Below are 17,694 nucleotides of genomic sequence, written 5' to 3' on the forward strand. Positions count from 1 at the left end.
AGAAATTTTCATCAACAAGTTGTATTTGAAATAATTTTCTTAAGAACTTATATTTTTGGAATTTTTTTATTATTAGAGAAATATAATAGATTTTGGTTTGTGATTTAAAAATTAGGAGAACAAGAATATTTGTGGATAGAAGAGTATAATTTAAGAAGTTTTCATCCATGTGTTGTATTTTTAAATAATTTTCTTAAAAACGGCTATTTTTGGAAAGTTTTTCATTTTTTAGAAAAATATTATAGATTTAGGTTTGTGATTTAAAAATTAGGATAAAAATAATATTTGTGGATAGATGAATATAATTTAATAATTTTTCATCAATGTGTTGTATTTTTAAATAATTTTCTTAAAAACTGCTATTTTTTTTAAAGTTTTCATTTTTTAGAGAAATATTGTATAATTGGGTTTGTGATTTAAAAATTAGGACAACTAGACTATTTGTGGACAGATGAATACTCTCTAAGAATTTTTCATCAATATATTGTATTTTAAAATAATTTTCTTGAAAGTTGCTATTTTTATAAGTTTTCATTTTTTAGAGAAATATTATAGATTTGGGTTTGTGATTTAGAAATTAGGACAACAAGAATATTTGTGGGTAGATGAGTATTCTTTCGGAATTTTTCATCAATAGGTTGTATTTTTAAATAATTTTCTTAAAAACTTCTATTTTTGAAAAGTTTTCATTTTTTAGAGAAATATTGTTGATTAGGGTTTGTGATTTGAAAATTAGGATAACTAGAGTATTTGTGGAAAGATGAATACTCTTTAAGAAATTTTCATCAATATGTTGTATTTTGAAATAATTTTCTTAAAAACTGGTATTTTTGGAAAGTTTTCATTTTTTAGAGAAATATTGTAGATTTGGGTTTGTGATTTAAAAATTAGGACAACAAGAATATTTGTGGATAGATGAGTATTCTTTAGGAGTTTTTCATTAGTATGTTATATTTTTAAATAATTTTCTTAAAAACTGCTACTTTTGAAAAGTTTTTTTTTAGAGAAATATTGTAGATTAGGGTTTGTGATTTAATAATTAGGATAACTAGACTATTTGTGGAAAGACGAATACTCTTTAAGAAATTTTCATCAATATGTTGTATTTTTAAAAAAATTTCTTAAAAACTGCTATTTTTGGAAAGTTTTCATTTTTTAGAAAAATATTGTAGATTTGGGTTTGTGATTTAAAAATTAGGACAATTAGACTATTTGTGGACAGATGAATAATCTTTAAGAATTTTTCATCAATATGTTTTATTTTTAAATAATTTTCTTAAAAGCTGCTATTTTTAGAAAGTTTTAATTTTTTAGAGAAATATTATAGATTTGGGTTTGTGATTTAGAAATTAGGACAACAGGAATATTTGTGGATAGATGAGTATTCTTTCGGAGTTTTTCATCAGTAGGTTATATTTTTAAATAATTTTCTTAAAAACTACTATTTTTGGAATTTCTTCATTTTTGGAGAAATATTGTAGATTTGGGTTTGTGATTTAAAAATTAGGACAACTAGACTATTTGTGGACAGATGAATAATCTTTAAGAATTTTTCATCAATGTTTTTTATTTTTAAATAATTTTCTTAAAAACTGCAATTTTTAGAAAGTTTTTATTTTTTAGAGAAATATTATAGGTTTGAGTTTTTGATTTTGAAATTAGGACAACAAGAATATTTGTGGATAGATGAGTATTCTTTCGGAGTTTTTCATCAACAGTTTGTAATTTTAAATAATTTCTTAAAAACTGTTATTTTTGGAAAATTTTCATTTTTAGAGAAATATTATAGATTTGGGTTGTGATTTAGAAATTAGGACAACAAGAATATTTGTGGATAGATGAGTATTATTTCAGAGTTTTTCATCAATAAGTTGTATTTTTAAATAATTTTCTTAAAAACAGCTATTTTTTGAAAGTTTTCATTTTTTGAGAGAAATATTGTAGATTTCAGTTTGTGGTTTAAAAATTAAGATAACAATAATGTTTGTGGATAGAAGAGTATAATTTAAGAAATTTTCATCAACACGTTGTATTTTAAATAATTTTCTTAAGAACTTTTATTTTGAAAAGTTTTCATTTTTATGAGAAATATTGAAAATTTGGGTTTGTGATTTTAAAATTAAGATAACAAGACTATTTGTGGATAGATGAGTATTCTTTCGGAGTTTTTCATCAGGAGGTTATATTTTTAAATAATTTTCTTGAAAACTGCTATTTTAGGAAATTTTTCGTTTTTTTGAGAAATATTGTAGAGAGCAAGCTTTAGAACAAACCCATCAAGGTTTCTTGTTTTATCTCAGAGCTACCACTATAGGGATCTCAAGCTTCTCATCATTAGTCATCTGCAAAGCCATACCTGACGAAGAAGAAGAAGCAAAGACGATGATGAGATCCGAAGAAAATCATAAATCAAACCCGACGAAGAAGAAGAAGCAACGGAACTTGAGATAGACGGAGAAGCTAACAATCTAATACTAAGAAACAAGCTTATATTACTGTTGGGACTGGATTACATCCTCCCATAAGGCCCATCAGTCGGCAAGCCTGGCTTAATAGAATCATAACTGCCGGCTCGGCTTGGCGACAAAACGCTGGAAAGACTCTCCACTGCTTTTAAGCCGACTCGAGCCAGCGATTGAATCGACTCCCTCCAACGGCTCGCCAGAGCGCTTTACTCCGAAGGCCCGACAGGCCGAAGCCAAAAAGGACGAGAAGAACTAGGTCAAGAGGTCGGCGAATCGACTACATAAGGAGAGAAGGAAGCATCGAGAAAGGGATCCGCAAATAACCAAACACTTACTTTCGGCTAGAAATTAGGGTTTTATATCTTACTCTCGTCGACTTGTACCTTCCGGCGAACTAGCTTTCGCCGGTTTACTTTCTACCACTTCTTTCCCCTTTTGTAACACAGTCAAACAACACCCTGATCTAATAGACGCTTTTGTCTCGATCCATCAACGAGTTCTCGTCTCTTCTCTTTACTAGTTTATGGACAGTTCTCGGTTCAAACAGTTGGCACCCACCATGGGGCAAACAAAGTAGAGTCAGCAAGATCATGGCTCACTAAGATTCGCCGTCTGGCGACGAGTCACCTCCGACTGAAGCTGCTCTGACAGCAGCTTTCGCAGACACCATACTGGAAAAAATGGCTCAGCAGGACGCCATTCAGAAGGCGACAAACGAGCAGCTCGCCGCTATCGCCGCCATCTTAGCTCCCTTAGCTGGAAACTCTGCAGATCCAGCCACGGTTCGAAAACAGCTGTTCGACACCTATCGAACAGCCGGCGTTGCGAACACGGCAGATACAAACGCTGTCCAAATCCAAACTCCTGGCGGTCCAGATCTCACAACTATCCATGGGCTTGCCGAGCTTAAGCAGTCGGTCCTGGATATTAGGGAGAAGATCCTCCAAGGACCCACTTCGGCACCATTGATCGAACGCGTTCTCTCTGAAACCCTAAGGACCCCATTTTCCCGGCGAGTTACCGATGTACGGTACCAACCGATATAATTCTATTGTGAATACAAAATAAACAATATGTAAATTATACCGATATAATTCTATTGTGTCAAATTCTATTACTTATTTTATATAAGTAAAAAATATTATCTTATTATTTTATCGATTTGTGTCCAATTTTGAATCAGCCCAAATTGAGACCGGCAAAATTTATTAATTTATAGTGATTATTAATTTACCGAATATTAATTTAAAAAGATCCTACTGTATACAGAGCCGGCCTTGGAGGTAAGCGGGAGAAGCGGCTGCTTCCAGCCGTCATTAAATTATCAAGTTTAGTGGCCACATTTTTACAGTATTTATCCAATAGTTCCAGTGGTAATGTTGAAATTTGAGGTATGAGAGGGTGAGGGTTCGAGATTCTATGCAATGGTATTTTTTTAAGTAGTTTCTTTTTAAATAATTAAACATAAATAGGTCACTTTTTTTTAGTTCTGCTTCCAGTCCGGTAAATACACGGACCGGCTCTGACTGTATATAGCCTTCTTCTCCATCCTACGGTGAGCATTGATTTGGATCTTTAAACTCATACTTCTTGCTTTCTTTTTCTTTTTACTCCTTTGCTAGATTTAATGGTAGTAATAATTGCAGGTACTATGTTGCCATCGTACGACCTAGAGACAAGCTATTGATAGATATCTGCATATCCAAAGTGAATGCATCTGACACGGTCAAAGAAAACTCACGAGGCCTTCTCGTTGTCCGTCAGTTCATACTCTTAAAAGATGAAAAATTTAAGAGTATGAAAACTCTTAAAAGAAAACTCATAGGCTCGCTCCCCGCGCGCCGCCGCTGCCATCCGGTCGGGTCGGGTCGGGTGGACCAAGTTAAGCTTAACGTTTTTTAATAAGTCAATGTTGGCACAATGGCCGATGTTAATAAGTCGATGTTGGCACAATGGCCGATGTCTGGATGGGTTAATGTTTCAACCCGAGTTCGACACCACCCCCCCCCCCAATGAAATTTAAACTATTGTCTTAACATTCTTACCAAAAAAAAAAAAAGATGAAAAAGATAAGAAGATAAAAAGATAAAGCGACAGAATTTGCAGTCAGTCCGTGTATTGATTGAGGTTGATGGTCAATTCTTATAACAATATATACATTCATAGAGCTCCATGCATAAGTAGACTGGTACAGAAATTAAAATGGTACTTGTTGATCATGTTTGGGAAGTTCGGCAAAGAGCAACACAAACATATGACCACGTCATCCTCATGCTCTCTCGTCTCGTGGACAGTCCCGGGATTTTGGTATACAAATTTCAGATGTTTTTGATATTGGACCGAATCAGAACCGGTTATTTTTGTTCGGTTCAGGTTCAAAATTGATTTACACAAAAAGTAATTAATTTATTCTTGTGTTAAATTAAAAAAAATTACCAATTGTTACTTTGTTTTGTAAGAATCTAACTAAATCCATATGCAAAAATAAATAATTCACGCAGAAAAAACCATTAATAAAAACATCTTGTAAAAAGCATCAATAAAAACATCAAAAATCGGCTCAGTTTGATAAATAATTTTGGAAACAAAAGATACCAAGCCTTTCTCATGTTTTGGTTTCCTTTTAAAAGTTAAGCTTTATAATATAAATTCAGTTTTAATACCTATCAAACCTAAATGTTTTTTTAGTGTATCAAAAGACTTTGTAATCGTTATACAAAATGTCGAAAAACATTTAGTCATTGTGGAAGCAGAAAAGGTTTAAATGTCGAAAAAATGTTTGTTGACAAGTTTGTGGAGATATGGTTATGTTACGATTAGACATGTTGAATTTGTTTGTGGATATGAAGTGGACAATGTATCATATTCATATCTTTTCGTCACACGTCAATAGTTTTCTCAATAATCTTAAAAAAAAACAAAATACGGTTGGAGATAAAAGGAACCTTCTCTCTCTTCGTATCTACTTCACCTTCTCTCTAAAAGGAACCACCGCATCTCTGTTTGTTTTCCGGCGGTTGTTGCCATCAGCGGCCGCCGGACCTCCGTCCATTGTTGTTTTCTTTCTTTTTCCGTCGTTCGGTCTCTCTCTCTCCTTCGTCGTCCATGTTTCTCTGCGGTTAGAGGGAGTCGTGTGTCTGGATCTCAGATCTGGTCGACCCAAATACAGATCTGGGTTTGCGGTGGTTGTGGTCGCTTGAGGACGACGTCTACCAGCATTGTGTCCAACCTTCGTACGTCTAGGGTTTCCAGGTAGTTTTTACGAGCTTCAGTTTCGCTTCTCCGAGTGTTGTGGCGTGTGTAGCTCATCTTGCTCCTCGTCGGTCTTGTTCGTCTCCGGTGTTGCGTCTGTGTGTCGTGCGAGGCGCCGCGTGGAGTTGGGGCTCTTGGTCCGCCAGATTCTGGTAGGCTCTGTGTCTATATGCTTTCTCTGTGGTGTTGCCGCCATGTTCTCTGGTGGTTGCAGCGTGTGAGGTTTCTTCGGTGGCGGAGGCGTCGGTCCGCCTCTCTGTGTTCCCCAGTGGCAGCACGTTCGTGCTTAAGCTACTTCGGTGTGTTAAGCTCAGTCTTTTGCTCCGGTCATTGCTCTGCGCTCCTCAGATCGGGTGGTGGTCGGTGTAGTGGCCTGCTGCGTCCCACACTCTTCTCAAATAATCTCAACAGCTTTGTGTTACAGTTCAAGTGGGATACTTAGTGCGTTAGTTGGACAACGAGTTTCAGAGTTTGGTTATGGATTTGTCTCTTCTGGAGGGTTGTCCGTCTACCGATCTGTATTCTCTATATGGGTTGCGGTTAGATGGGTGTATACGGTCACAGTGGAATGCAATGGAGGCGGTAATCTCTCCGCTGAACGATGAGCAGGTTCGTGTTCGGATTATTCGTTTGGGAGTGCTCTGTGCAGCCGTTGGAAGCTGTAGGAACTGTAGCATTCAGGATTTGAGGGTGCCTTTCTCTTGGTAGCTCGCGGCAATTAATCGTTTATTCATCTAGCTCTCGTGTTAGGACAACAAGAATATTTTTGGATAGATGATTCTTTCGGTTTTTTCATCAATAGGTTGTATTTTTAAATAATTTTCTTAAAAACTGCTATTTTTGGAAAGTTTTAATTTTATAGATAAATATTGTAGATTAGGGTTTGTGATTTAAAAATTAGGATAACTAGACTATTTATGGAAAGATGAATACTCTTTAAGAAATTTTCATCAACATGTTGTATTTTTAAATAATTTTCTTAAAAACTGCTATTTTTGGAAAGTTTTCATTTTTAGAGAAATATTATAGATAAGAGTTTGTGATTTAGAAATTAGTATAACAAGAATATTTATTGATAGATGATTCTTTCGATTTTTTTCATCAATAGGTTGTATTTTTAAACAATTATCTTAAAAACTGCAACTTTTGGAAAATTTTCATTTTTTAGAGAAATATTGTAGATTTGAGTTTGTGGTTTAAAAATTAAGATAACAAAAATATTTGTGGATAATTGAGTATTCTTTTAGAAATTTTGCATCAACAAGTTGTATTTGAAATAATTTTCTTAAAAATTTCTGTTTTTGGAAAATTTTCATTTTTTAGAGAAATATTATAGATTTGGGTTTGTGATTTTTAAATTAGGATAAAAATAATATTTGTGGATAGAAGAGTATAATATACGAATTTTTCATCAATTTGTTGTATTTTTAAATAATTTTCTTAAAAACTGCTATTTTTGGAAAGTTTTAATTTTATAGATAAATATTGTAGATTAGGGTTTGTGATTTAAAAATTAGGATAACTAGACTATTTATGGAAAGATGAATACTCTTTAAGAAATTTTCATCAACATGTTGTATTTTTAAATAATTTTCTTAAAAACTGCTATTTTTGGAACGTTTTCATTTTTAGAGAAATATTATAGATTTGAGTTTGTGATTTAGAAATTAGTATAACAAGAATATTTGTGGATAGATGATTCTTTCGAATTTTTTCATCAATAGGTTGTATTTTTAAATAATTATCTTAAAAACTGCAATTTTTGGAAAATTTTCATTTTTCAGAGAAATATTGTAGATTTGAGTTTGTGGTTTAAAAATTAAGATAACAAAAATATTTGTGGATAATTGAGTATTCTTTTAGAAATTTTGCATCAACAAGTTGTATTTGAAATAATTTTCTTAAAAACTTCTATTTTTGGAAAACTTTCATTTTTTAGAGAAATATTATAGATTTGGGTTTGTGATTTTAAAATTAGGATAACAATAATATTTGTGGATAGAAGAGTATAATATACGAATTTTTCATCGATGTGTTGTATTTTTAAATAATTTTCTTAAAAACTGGTATTTTTAGAAAGTTTTCATTTTTTAGAAAAATATTGTAGATTTGGATTTGTGATTTAAAAATTAGGACAACTAGACTATTTGTGGACAGATCAATAATCTTTAAGAATTTTTCATCAATATGTTGTATTTTTAAATAATTTTCTTAAAAACTGCTATTTTTAGAAAGTTTTTTATTTTTTTAGGGAAATATTATAGATTTATGTTTGTGATTTAGAAATTAGGAGAACTTGAATTTTTCATCAATATGTTGTATTTTTAAATAATTTTCTTAAAAACTGTTATATTTGGAAAGAATTCATTTTTAGAAAATTATTATTGATTTGGGTTTGTGATTTAGAAATTAAGACAACAAGAATATTTGTGGATAGATGAGTATTCTTTCGGAGTTTTTCATTAGTAGGTTATATTTTTAAATAATTTTCTTAAAAACTGCTATTTATGAAAAGTTTTCATTTTTAGAGAAATATTGTAGACTAGGGTTTGTTATTTTAAAATTAAGATAACTAGACTATTTGTGGAAATATGAATACTCTTTAAGAAATTTTCATCAATAAGTTATATTTTAAAATAATTTTCTTAAAAACTGCTATTTTTAGAGAGTTTTCATCTTTTAGAGAAATATTATAGATCTGGGTTTGTGATTTAGAAATTAGGACAACAAGATAATTTGTGGATAGATGAGTATTCTTTCGGAGTTTTTCGTCAATAGGTTGTATTTTTAAATAATTTTCTTTAAAACTGCTATATTTGGAAAGTATTCATTTTTAGAGAATCATTATAGAGTTGGGTTTGTGATTTAGAAATTAGAACAACAAGAATATTTGTGGATAGATGAGTATTCTTTCGGAGTTTTTCATTAGTAGGTTATATTTTTAAATAATTTTCTTAAAAACTGCTATTTTTGGAAAGTTTTCATTTTTAGAGAAATATTGTAGATTTGGGTTTGTGATTTAAAAATTAGGAAAATTAGACTATTTGTGGACAGATGAATAATCTTTAAGAATTTTTCATCAATATGTTGTATTTTTAAATAATGTTTCTAAAAATTGTTATTTTAGAAAGTTTTTATTTTTTAGAGAAATATTATACATTTGGGTTTGTGATTTAGAAATTAGGACAACAAGAATATTTGTGGATAGATGAGTATTCTTTCGGAGTTTTTCATCAGTATGTTATATTTTTAAATAATTTTCTTAAAAACTAATATTTTTGGAAATTTTTCATTTTTTAGAGAAATATTATAGATTTGGGTTTGTGATTTAGAAATTGGGACAAAAAGAATATTTGTGGATAGATGAGTATTCTTTCGGAGTTTTTCATGAATAGGTTGTATTTTTAAATAATTTTCCTAAAAACTGCTATATTTGGAAAGCATTTATTTTTGGAGAATTATTATAGATTTGGGTTTGTGATATAGAAATTAAGACAACAAGAATATTTGTGGATAGATGAGTATTCTTTCAGAGTTTTTCATTAGTAGGTTATATTTTTAAATAATTTTCTTAAAAACTGCTATTTTTAGAAAGTTTTAATTTTATAGATAAATATTGTAGATTAGGGTTTGTGATTTAAAAATTAGGATAACTAGACTATTTGTGGAAAGATGAATACTCTTTAAGAAATTTTCATCAATATGTTGTATTTTTAAATAATTTTCTTAAAAACTGCTATTTTTAGAAAGTTTTTTATTTTTTTAGGGAAATATTATAGATTTATGTTTGTGATTTAGAAATTAGGAGAACTTGAATTTTTCATCAATATGTTGTATTTTTAAATAATTTTCTTAAAAACTGTTATATTTGGAAAGAATTCATTTTTAGAAAATTATTATTGATTTGGGTTTGTGATTTAGAAATTAAGACAACAAGAATATTTGTGGATAGATGAGTATTCTTTCGGAGTTTTTCATTAGTAGGTTATATTTTTAAATAATTTTCTTAAAAACTGCTATTTATGAAAAGTTTTCATTTTTAGAGAAATATTGTAGACTAGGGTTTGTTATTTTAAAATTAAGATAACTAGACTATTTGTGGAAATATGAATACTCTTTAAGAAATTTTCATCAATAAGTTATATTTTAAAATAATTTTCTTAAAAACTGCTATTTTTAGAGAGTTTTCATCTTTTAGAGAAATATTATAGATCTGGGTTTGTGATTTAGAAATTAGGACAACAAGATAATTTGTGGATAGATGAGTATTCTTTCGGAGTTTTTCGTCAATAGGTTGTATTTTTAAATAATTTTCTTAAAAACTGCTATATTTGGAAAGTATTCATTTTTAGAGAATCATTATAGAGTTGGGTTTGTGATTTAGAAATTAGAACAACAAGAATATTTGTGGATAGATGAGTATTCTTTCGGAGTTTTTCATTAGTAGGTTATATTTTTAAATAATTTTCTTAAAAACTGCTATTTTTGGAAAGTTTTCATTTTTAGAGAAGTATTGTAGATTTGGGTTTGTGATTTAAAAATTAGGACAATTAGACTATTTGTGGACAGATGAATAATCTTTAAGAATTTTTCATCAATATGTTGTATTTTTAAATAATGTTTCTAAAAATTGTTATTTTAGAAAGTTTTTATTTTTTAGAGAAATATTATACATTTGGGTTTGTGATTTAGAAATTAGGACAACAAGAATATTTGTGGATAGATGAGTATTCTTTCGGAGTTTTTCATCAGTATGTTATATTTTTAAATAATTTTCTTAAAAACTAATATTTTTGGAAATTTTTCATTTTTTAGAGAAATATTATAGATTTGGGTTTGTGATTTAGAAACTGGGACAAAAAGAATATTTGTGGATAGATGAGTATTCTTTCGAAGTTTTTCATGAATAGGTTGTATTTTTAAATAATTTTCTTAAAAACTGCTATATTTGGAAAGCATTTATTTTTGGAGAATTATTATAGATTTGGGTTTGTGATATAGAAATTAAGACAACAAGAATATTTGTGGATAGATGAGTATTCTTTCAGAGTTTTTCATTAGTAGGTTATATTTTTAAATAATTTTCTTAAAAACTGCTATTTTTAGAAAGTTTTAATTTTATAGATAAATATTGTAGATTAGGGTTTGTGATTTAAAAATTAGGATAACTAGACTATTTGTGGAAAGATGAATACTCTTTAAGAAATTTTCATCAATATGTTGTATTTTTAAATAATTTTCTTAAAAACTGCTATTTTTGGAAAGTTTTCATTTTTAGAGAAATATTATAGAGTTGGGTTTGTGATTTAGAAATTAGGACAACAAGAATATTTGTGGATAGATGATTCTTTCGGATTTTTTCATCAATAGGTTGTATTTTTAAATAATTTTCTTAAAAACTTCTAATTTTAGAAAATTTTCATTTTTTAGAGAAATATTGTAGATTAGGGTTTGTGATTTAAAAATTAAGATAACTAGACTATTTGTGGAAAGACGAATACTCTTTAAGAAATTTTCATCAATATCTTTGTATTTTTAAATAATTTTCTTAAAAACTGCAATTTTTGGAAAGTTTTCATTTTTTAGAGAAATATTATAGAGTTGGGTTTGTGATTTAGAAATTAGGACAACAAGAATATTTGTGGATAGATGATTCTTTCGGATTTTTTCATCAATAGGTTGTATTTTTAAATAATTTTCTTAAAAACTGAAATTTTTGGAAAGTTTTAATTTTATAGATAAATATTGTAGATTAGGGTTTTTGATTTAAAAATTAGGATAACTAGACTATTTATGGAAAGATGAATACTCTTTTAGAAATTTTCAACAATATGTTGTATTTTAAAGGGAAATTGCCACAAATACCACATTCGTAGTACCACTTTTCATGTTTATATTAACCACTTTTACCCTCACTTTTAATGAAGGGTAAAATACAATTATACCTTTAGGGTTAACTAATCTAAACTTAGGGTTTAGAGTTGAGGGGTGGGGTAGGGCTTTTGGAATGTAAAATTTACGATTCTAATAAATATATAAATACTTAAAAAATATATAAAAATTTTTAAAAATAGTTTCAAACATAATTTTCGTTTTTCAAAAAGAAATTTGAAAAAAAAATAAAAAAAAATTTCGAATTTTTTTTTAATAAAAAAAGTTTGAATTTGAAAAAGTATAATTCGAAAACATAAATTTTTTATTTTTATTTTTATTTTTTTATTTTTAATTTTTTCTTTTATTTTTATTTATTTTATTTTTATTTTTTTATTTAAATAATTATTTATTATATATATATATAACAAGGGCATAAGAGTCTTTTGCCACTTAATGAAAAATGTATTTTTGAAAATGTCTCATTAGTGATGGTAAAAATGAAAAGTGGTACCATGAAAGTGGTAAACATGTAGTTTCCTCTATTTTTAAATAATTATCTTAAAAACTGCTATTTTTGGAAAGTTTTCATTTTTAGAGAAATATTATAGATTTGGGTTTGTGATTTACAAATTAGGATAACAAGAATATTTGTGGATAGATGATTCTTTCGAATTTTTTCAGCAATAGGTTGTATTTTTAAATAATTATCTTAAAAACTGCAATTTTTGGAAAATTTTCATTTTTAGAGAAATATTGTAGATTTGAGTTTGTGGTTTAAAATTTAAGATAACAAAAATATTTGTGGATAATTGAGTATTCTTTTAGAAATTTTGCATCAACAAGTTGTATTTGAAATAATTTTCTTAAAAACTTCTACTTTTGGAAATTTTTCCTTTTTTAGAGAAATATTATATATTTTGGTTTGTGATATTAAATTAGGATAACAAGAATATTTGTGGATAGAAGAGTATAATATAAGAATTTTTCATCAGTATGTTGTATTTTTATATAATTATCTTAAAAACTGATATTTTTGGAAAATTTTCATTATTAGAGAAATATTGTAGATTTGAGTTTTTGGTTTAAAAATTAAGATAACAAGAATATTTGTGGATAATTGAGTATTCTTTTAGAAATTTTCATCAACAAGTTGTATTTGAAATAATTTTCTTAAGGACTTCTATTTTTGGAAATTTTTCATTTTTTAGAGAAATATTATAGATTTTTGTTTGTGATTTAATAATTAGGATAACAAGAATATTTGTGGATAGAAGAGTATAATTTAAGAATTTTTCATCCATGTGTTGTATTTTTAAATACTTTTCTTAAATACGGCTATTTTAAGAAAGTTTTCATTTTTTAGAAAAATATTGTAGATTTGGTTTTGTGATTTAAAAATTAGGACAACTAGACTATTTGTGGACAGATGAATAATCATTAAAAAATTTCATCAATATGTTGTATTTTAAAATAATTTTCTTAAAAACTGCTATTTTTAGAAAGTTTTTATTTTTTAGAGAAATATTATAGATTTGGGTTTGTGATTTAGAAATTAGGACAACAAGATAATTTGTGGATAGATGAGTATTCTTTCAGAGTTTTTCGTCAATAGGTTGTATTTTTAAATAATTTTCTTAAAAACTGCTATATTTGGAAAGTTTTTATTTTTTAGAGAAATATTGTAGATTTGGGTTTGTGATTTAAAAATTAGGACAACTAGACTATTTGTGGACAGATGAATAATCTTTAAGAATTTTTCATCAATATGTTTTATTTTAAAATAATTTACTTAAAAACTGCTATTTTTAGAAAGTTTTTATTTTTTAGAAAAATATTATAGATTTAGGTTTGTGATTTAGAAATTAGGACAACAAGAATATTTGTGGATAGATCGGTATTCTTTCGGAGTTTTTCATCAACAGTTTCTATTTTTAAATAATTTTCTTAAAAACTGCTATTTTTGAAAATTTTTCATTTTTAGAGAAATATTATAGATTTGGGTTTGTGATTTAGAAATTAGGACAACAAGAATATTTGTGGATAGATGAGTATTCTTTCGGAGTTTTTCATTAGTAGGTTGTATTTTTGAATAATTTTCTTTAAATCTGCTATTTTTGGAAAGTTTTCATTATTAGAGAAATATTATAGAGTTGGGTATGTGATTTAGAAATTAGGATAATTAGAATATTTTTGGATAGACGAATACTCTTTAAGAAATTTTCATCAATATGTTGTATTTTTAAATAATTTTCTTAAAAACTGCTATTTTAAGAAAAAAATTATTTTTTAGAGAAATATTATAGATTTAGGTTTGTGATTTAGAAATTAGGACAACTAGACTATTTGTGGACAGATGAATAATTTTTAAGAATTTTTCATCAATATGTCGTATTTTTAAATAATTTTCTTAAAAACTGCAACTTTTAGAAAGTTTTAATTTTTTAGAGAAATATTATAGGTTTGAGTTTTGTGATTTAGAAATTAGGACAACAAGAATATTTGTTGATAGATGGGTATTCTTTCGGAGTTTTTCATCAACAGTTTTGTTTTCAAATAATTTTCTTAAATACTGTTATTTTTCGAAAAATTTCATTTTTAGAGAAATATTATAGATTTGGGTTTGTGATTTAGAAATTAGGACAACAAGAATATTTGTGGATAGATGAGTATTCTTTCAGGGTTTTTCATCAATAGTTTGTATTTTTAAATAATTTTCTTAAAAACTGCTATTTTTGGAAATTTTTCATTTTTAGAGAAATATTATAGATTTGGGTTTGTGATTTAGAAATTAGTACAAAAAGAATATTTGTGGATAGATGAGTATTCTTTCGGATTTTTTCATCAATAGGTTGTATTTTTGAATAATTTTCTTAAAAACTACTATGTTTTTAAAAGTTTTCATTTTTTAGAGAAATATTGTAGATTTGGGTTTGTGATTTAAAAATTAAGACAATTAGACTATTTGTGGACAGATGAATAATCTTTAAGAAATTTTCATCAATATGTTGTATTTTTAAATAATTTTTCTCAAAAACTGCTATTTTTAGAAAGTTTTCATTTTTTAGAGAAATATTATAGATTTGGGTTTGTGATTTAGAAATTAGGACAACGGGATTATTTGTGGATAGATGAGTATTCTTTCGGAGTTTTTCATCAATATTTTGTATTTTTAAATAATTTTCTTAAAAACTGCTATTTTTAGAAAGTTTTTATTTTTTAGAGAAATATTATAGATTTGGGTTTGTGATTTAGAAATTAGGACAACAAGAATATTTGTGGATAGATGGGTATTCTTTTGGAGTTTTTCATCAACAGTTTCTATTTTAAAATAATTTTCTTTAAAACTGCAACTTTTGGAAAGTTTTCATTTTTTATAGAAATATTATAGGTTTGAGTTTTGTGATTTAGAAATTAGGACAACAAGAATATTTGTGGATAGATGATTATTCTTTCGGAGTTTTTCATCAACAGTTTGTATTTTTAAATAATTTTCTTAAGAACTGCTATATTTGAAAAAGTATTCATTTTTAGAGAATTATTATAGATTTGGGTTTGTAATTTAGAATTAGGACAACAAGAATATTTGTGATAAATGAGTATTCTTTCAGAGTTTTTCATTAGTAGGTTATATTTTTAAATAATTTTCTTAAAAACTTCTATTTTTGAAAAGTTTTCATTTTTTAGAGAAATACTGTTGATTAGGGTTTGTGATTTAAAAATTAGGGGTTTGTGATTTAAAAATTAGGATAACTAGACTATTTGTGGAAAGACGAATACTCTTTAAGAAATTTTCATCTATATGTTGTATTTTTAAATAATATTATTAAAAACTGCTATTTTTGGAAAGTTTTCATTTTTTAGAGAAATATTGTAGATTGGGTTTGTGATTTAGAAATTAAGACAAAAGGATTATTTGTGGATAGATGAGTATTCTTTAAGAATTTTTCATCAATAGGTTGTATTTTAAAATAATTTTCTTAAAAACTGCTATATTTGGAAAGTATTCATTTTCAGAGAATTATTATAGATTTGAGTTTCTAATTTAGAATTAGGACAACAAGAATATTTGTGATAGATGAGTATTCTTTCAGAGTTTTTCATTAGTTGGTTATATTTTTAAATAATTTTCTTAAAAACTGCTATTTTTGAAAAGTTTTCATTTTTTTAGAGAAATAATGTTGATTAGGGTTTGTGATTTAAAAATTAGGGGTTTGTGATTTAAAAATTAGGATAACTAGACTATTTATGGAAAGACGAATACTTTTTAAGTAATTTTCATCAATATGTTGTATTTTTAAATAATTTTCTTAAAAACTGCTATTTTTGGAAAGTTTTCATTTTTTAGAGAAATATTGTAGATTTGGGTTTATGATTTAAAAATTAGGACAACTAGACTATTTGTGGACAGATGAATAATCTTTAAGAATTTTTTATCAATATGTTGTATTTTTAAATAATTTTCTTAAAAACTGCTATTTTTAGAAAGTTTTTATTTTTTAGAGAAATATTATAGATTTAGGTTTGTGAATTAGAAATTAGGACAACTAGACTATTTGTGGACAGATGAATAATCTTTAAGAATTTTTCATCAATATGTTGTATTTTTAAATAATTTTCTTAAAAACTGCTATATTGGAAAAGTATTCATTTTTAGAGAATTATTATAGATTTGGGTTTGTAATTTAGAATTAGGACAACAAGAATATTTGTGATAGATGAGTATTCTTTCAAAGTTTTTCATCAGTAGGTTATATTTTTAAATAATTTTCTTAAAAACTGCTATTTTTGAAAAGTTTCCATTTTTTAGAGAAATAATGTTGATTAGGGTTTGTGATTTAAAAATTAGGGGTTTGTGATTTAAAAATTAGGATAACTAGACTATTTGTGGAAAGACGAATACTCTTTAAGAAATTTTCATCAATATGTTGTATTTTTAAATAATTTTATTAAAAACTGCTATTTTTGGAAAGTTTTCATTTTTTAGAGAAATATTGTAGATTTGGGTTTATGATTTAGAAATTAGGACAACTAGACTATTTGTGGACAGATAAATAATCTTTAAGAATTTTTCATCAATATGTTATATTTTTAAATAATTTTCTTAAAAACTGCTATTTTTAGAAAGTTTTTATTTTTTAGAGAAATATTATAGATTTAGGTTTGTGATTAAAAATTAGGACAACTAGACTATTTGTGGACAGATGAATAATCTTTAAGAATTTTTCATCAATATGTTGTATTTTTAAATAATTTTCTTAAAAACTGCTATTTTTAGAAAGTTTATATTTTTTATAGAAATATTATAGATTTGGGTTTGTGATTTAGAAATTAGGACAACAAGAATATTTGTGGATAGATGGGTATTCTTTTGGAGTTTTTCATCAACAGTTTCTATTTTAAAATAATTTTCTTAAAAACTGCAACTTTTAGAAAGTTTATTTTTTATAGAAATATTATAGGATTGAGTTTTGTGATTTAGAAATTAGGACAACATGATTATTTGTGGATAGATGAGTATTCTTTCGGAGTTTTTCATCAATAGGATGTATTTTTAAATAATTTTCATAAAAACTGCTATATTTGGAAAGTATTCATTTTTAGAGAATTACTATAGATTTGGGTTTGTAATTTAGAATTAGGACAACAAAAATATTTGTGATAGATGAGTATTCTTTCAGAGTTTTTCATTAGTTGGTTATATTTTTAAATAATTTTCTTAAAAACTGCTATTTTTGAAAAGTTTTCATTTTTTTAGAGAAATAATGTTGATTAGGGTTTGTGATTTAAAAATTAGGGGTTTGTGATTTAAAAATTAGGATAACTAGACTATTTGTGGAAAGACGAATACTCTTTAAGAAATTTTCATCAATATGTTGTATTTTTAAATAATTTTCTTAAAAACTGCTATTTTTGGAAAGTTTTCATTTTTTAGAGAAATATTGTAGATTTGGGTTTATGATTTAAAAATTAGGACAACTAGACTATTTGTGGACAGATGAATAATCTTTAAGAATTTTTCATCAATATATTGTATTTTAAAATATTTTTCTTAAAAACTGCTATTTTTAGAAAGTTTTTATTTTTTAAAGAAATATTATAGATT

Source organism: Brassica napus, chromosome A9 (genome assembly GCF_020379485.1).
Source record: "Brassica napus cultivar Da-Ae chromosome A9, Da-Ae, whole genome shotgun sequence".
In the NCBI taxonomy this organism is placed as follows: Eukaryota; Viridiplantae; Streptophyta; class Magnoliopsida; order Brassicales; family Brassicaceae; genus Brassica; species Brassica napus.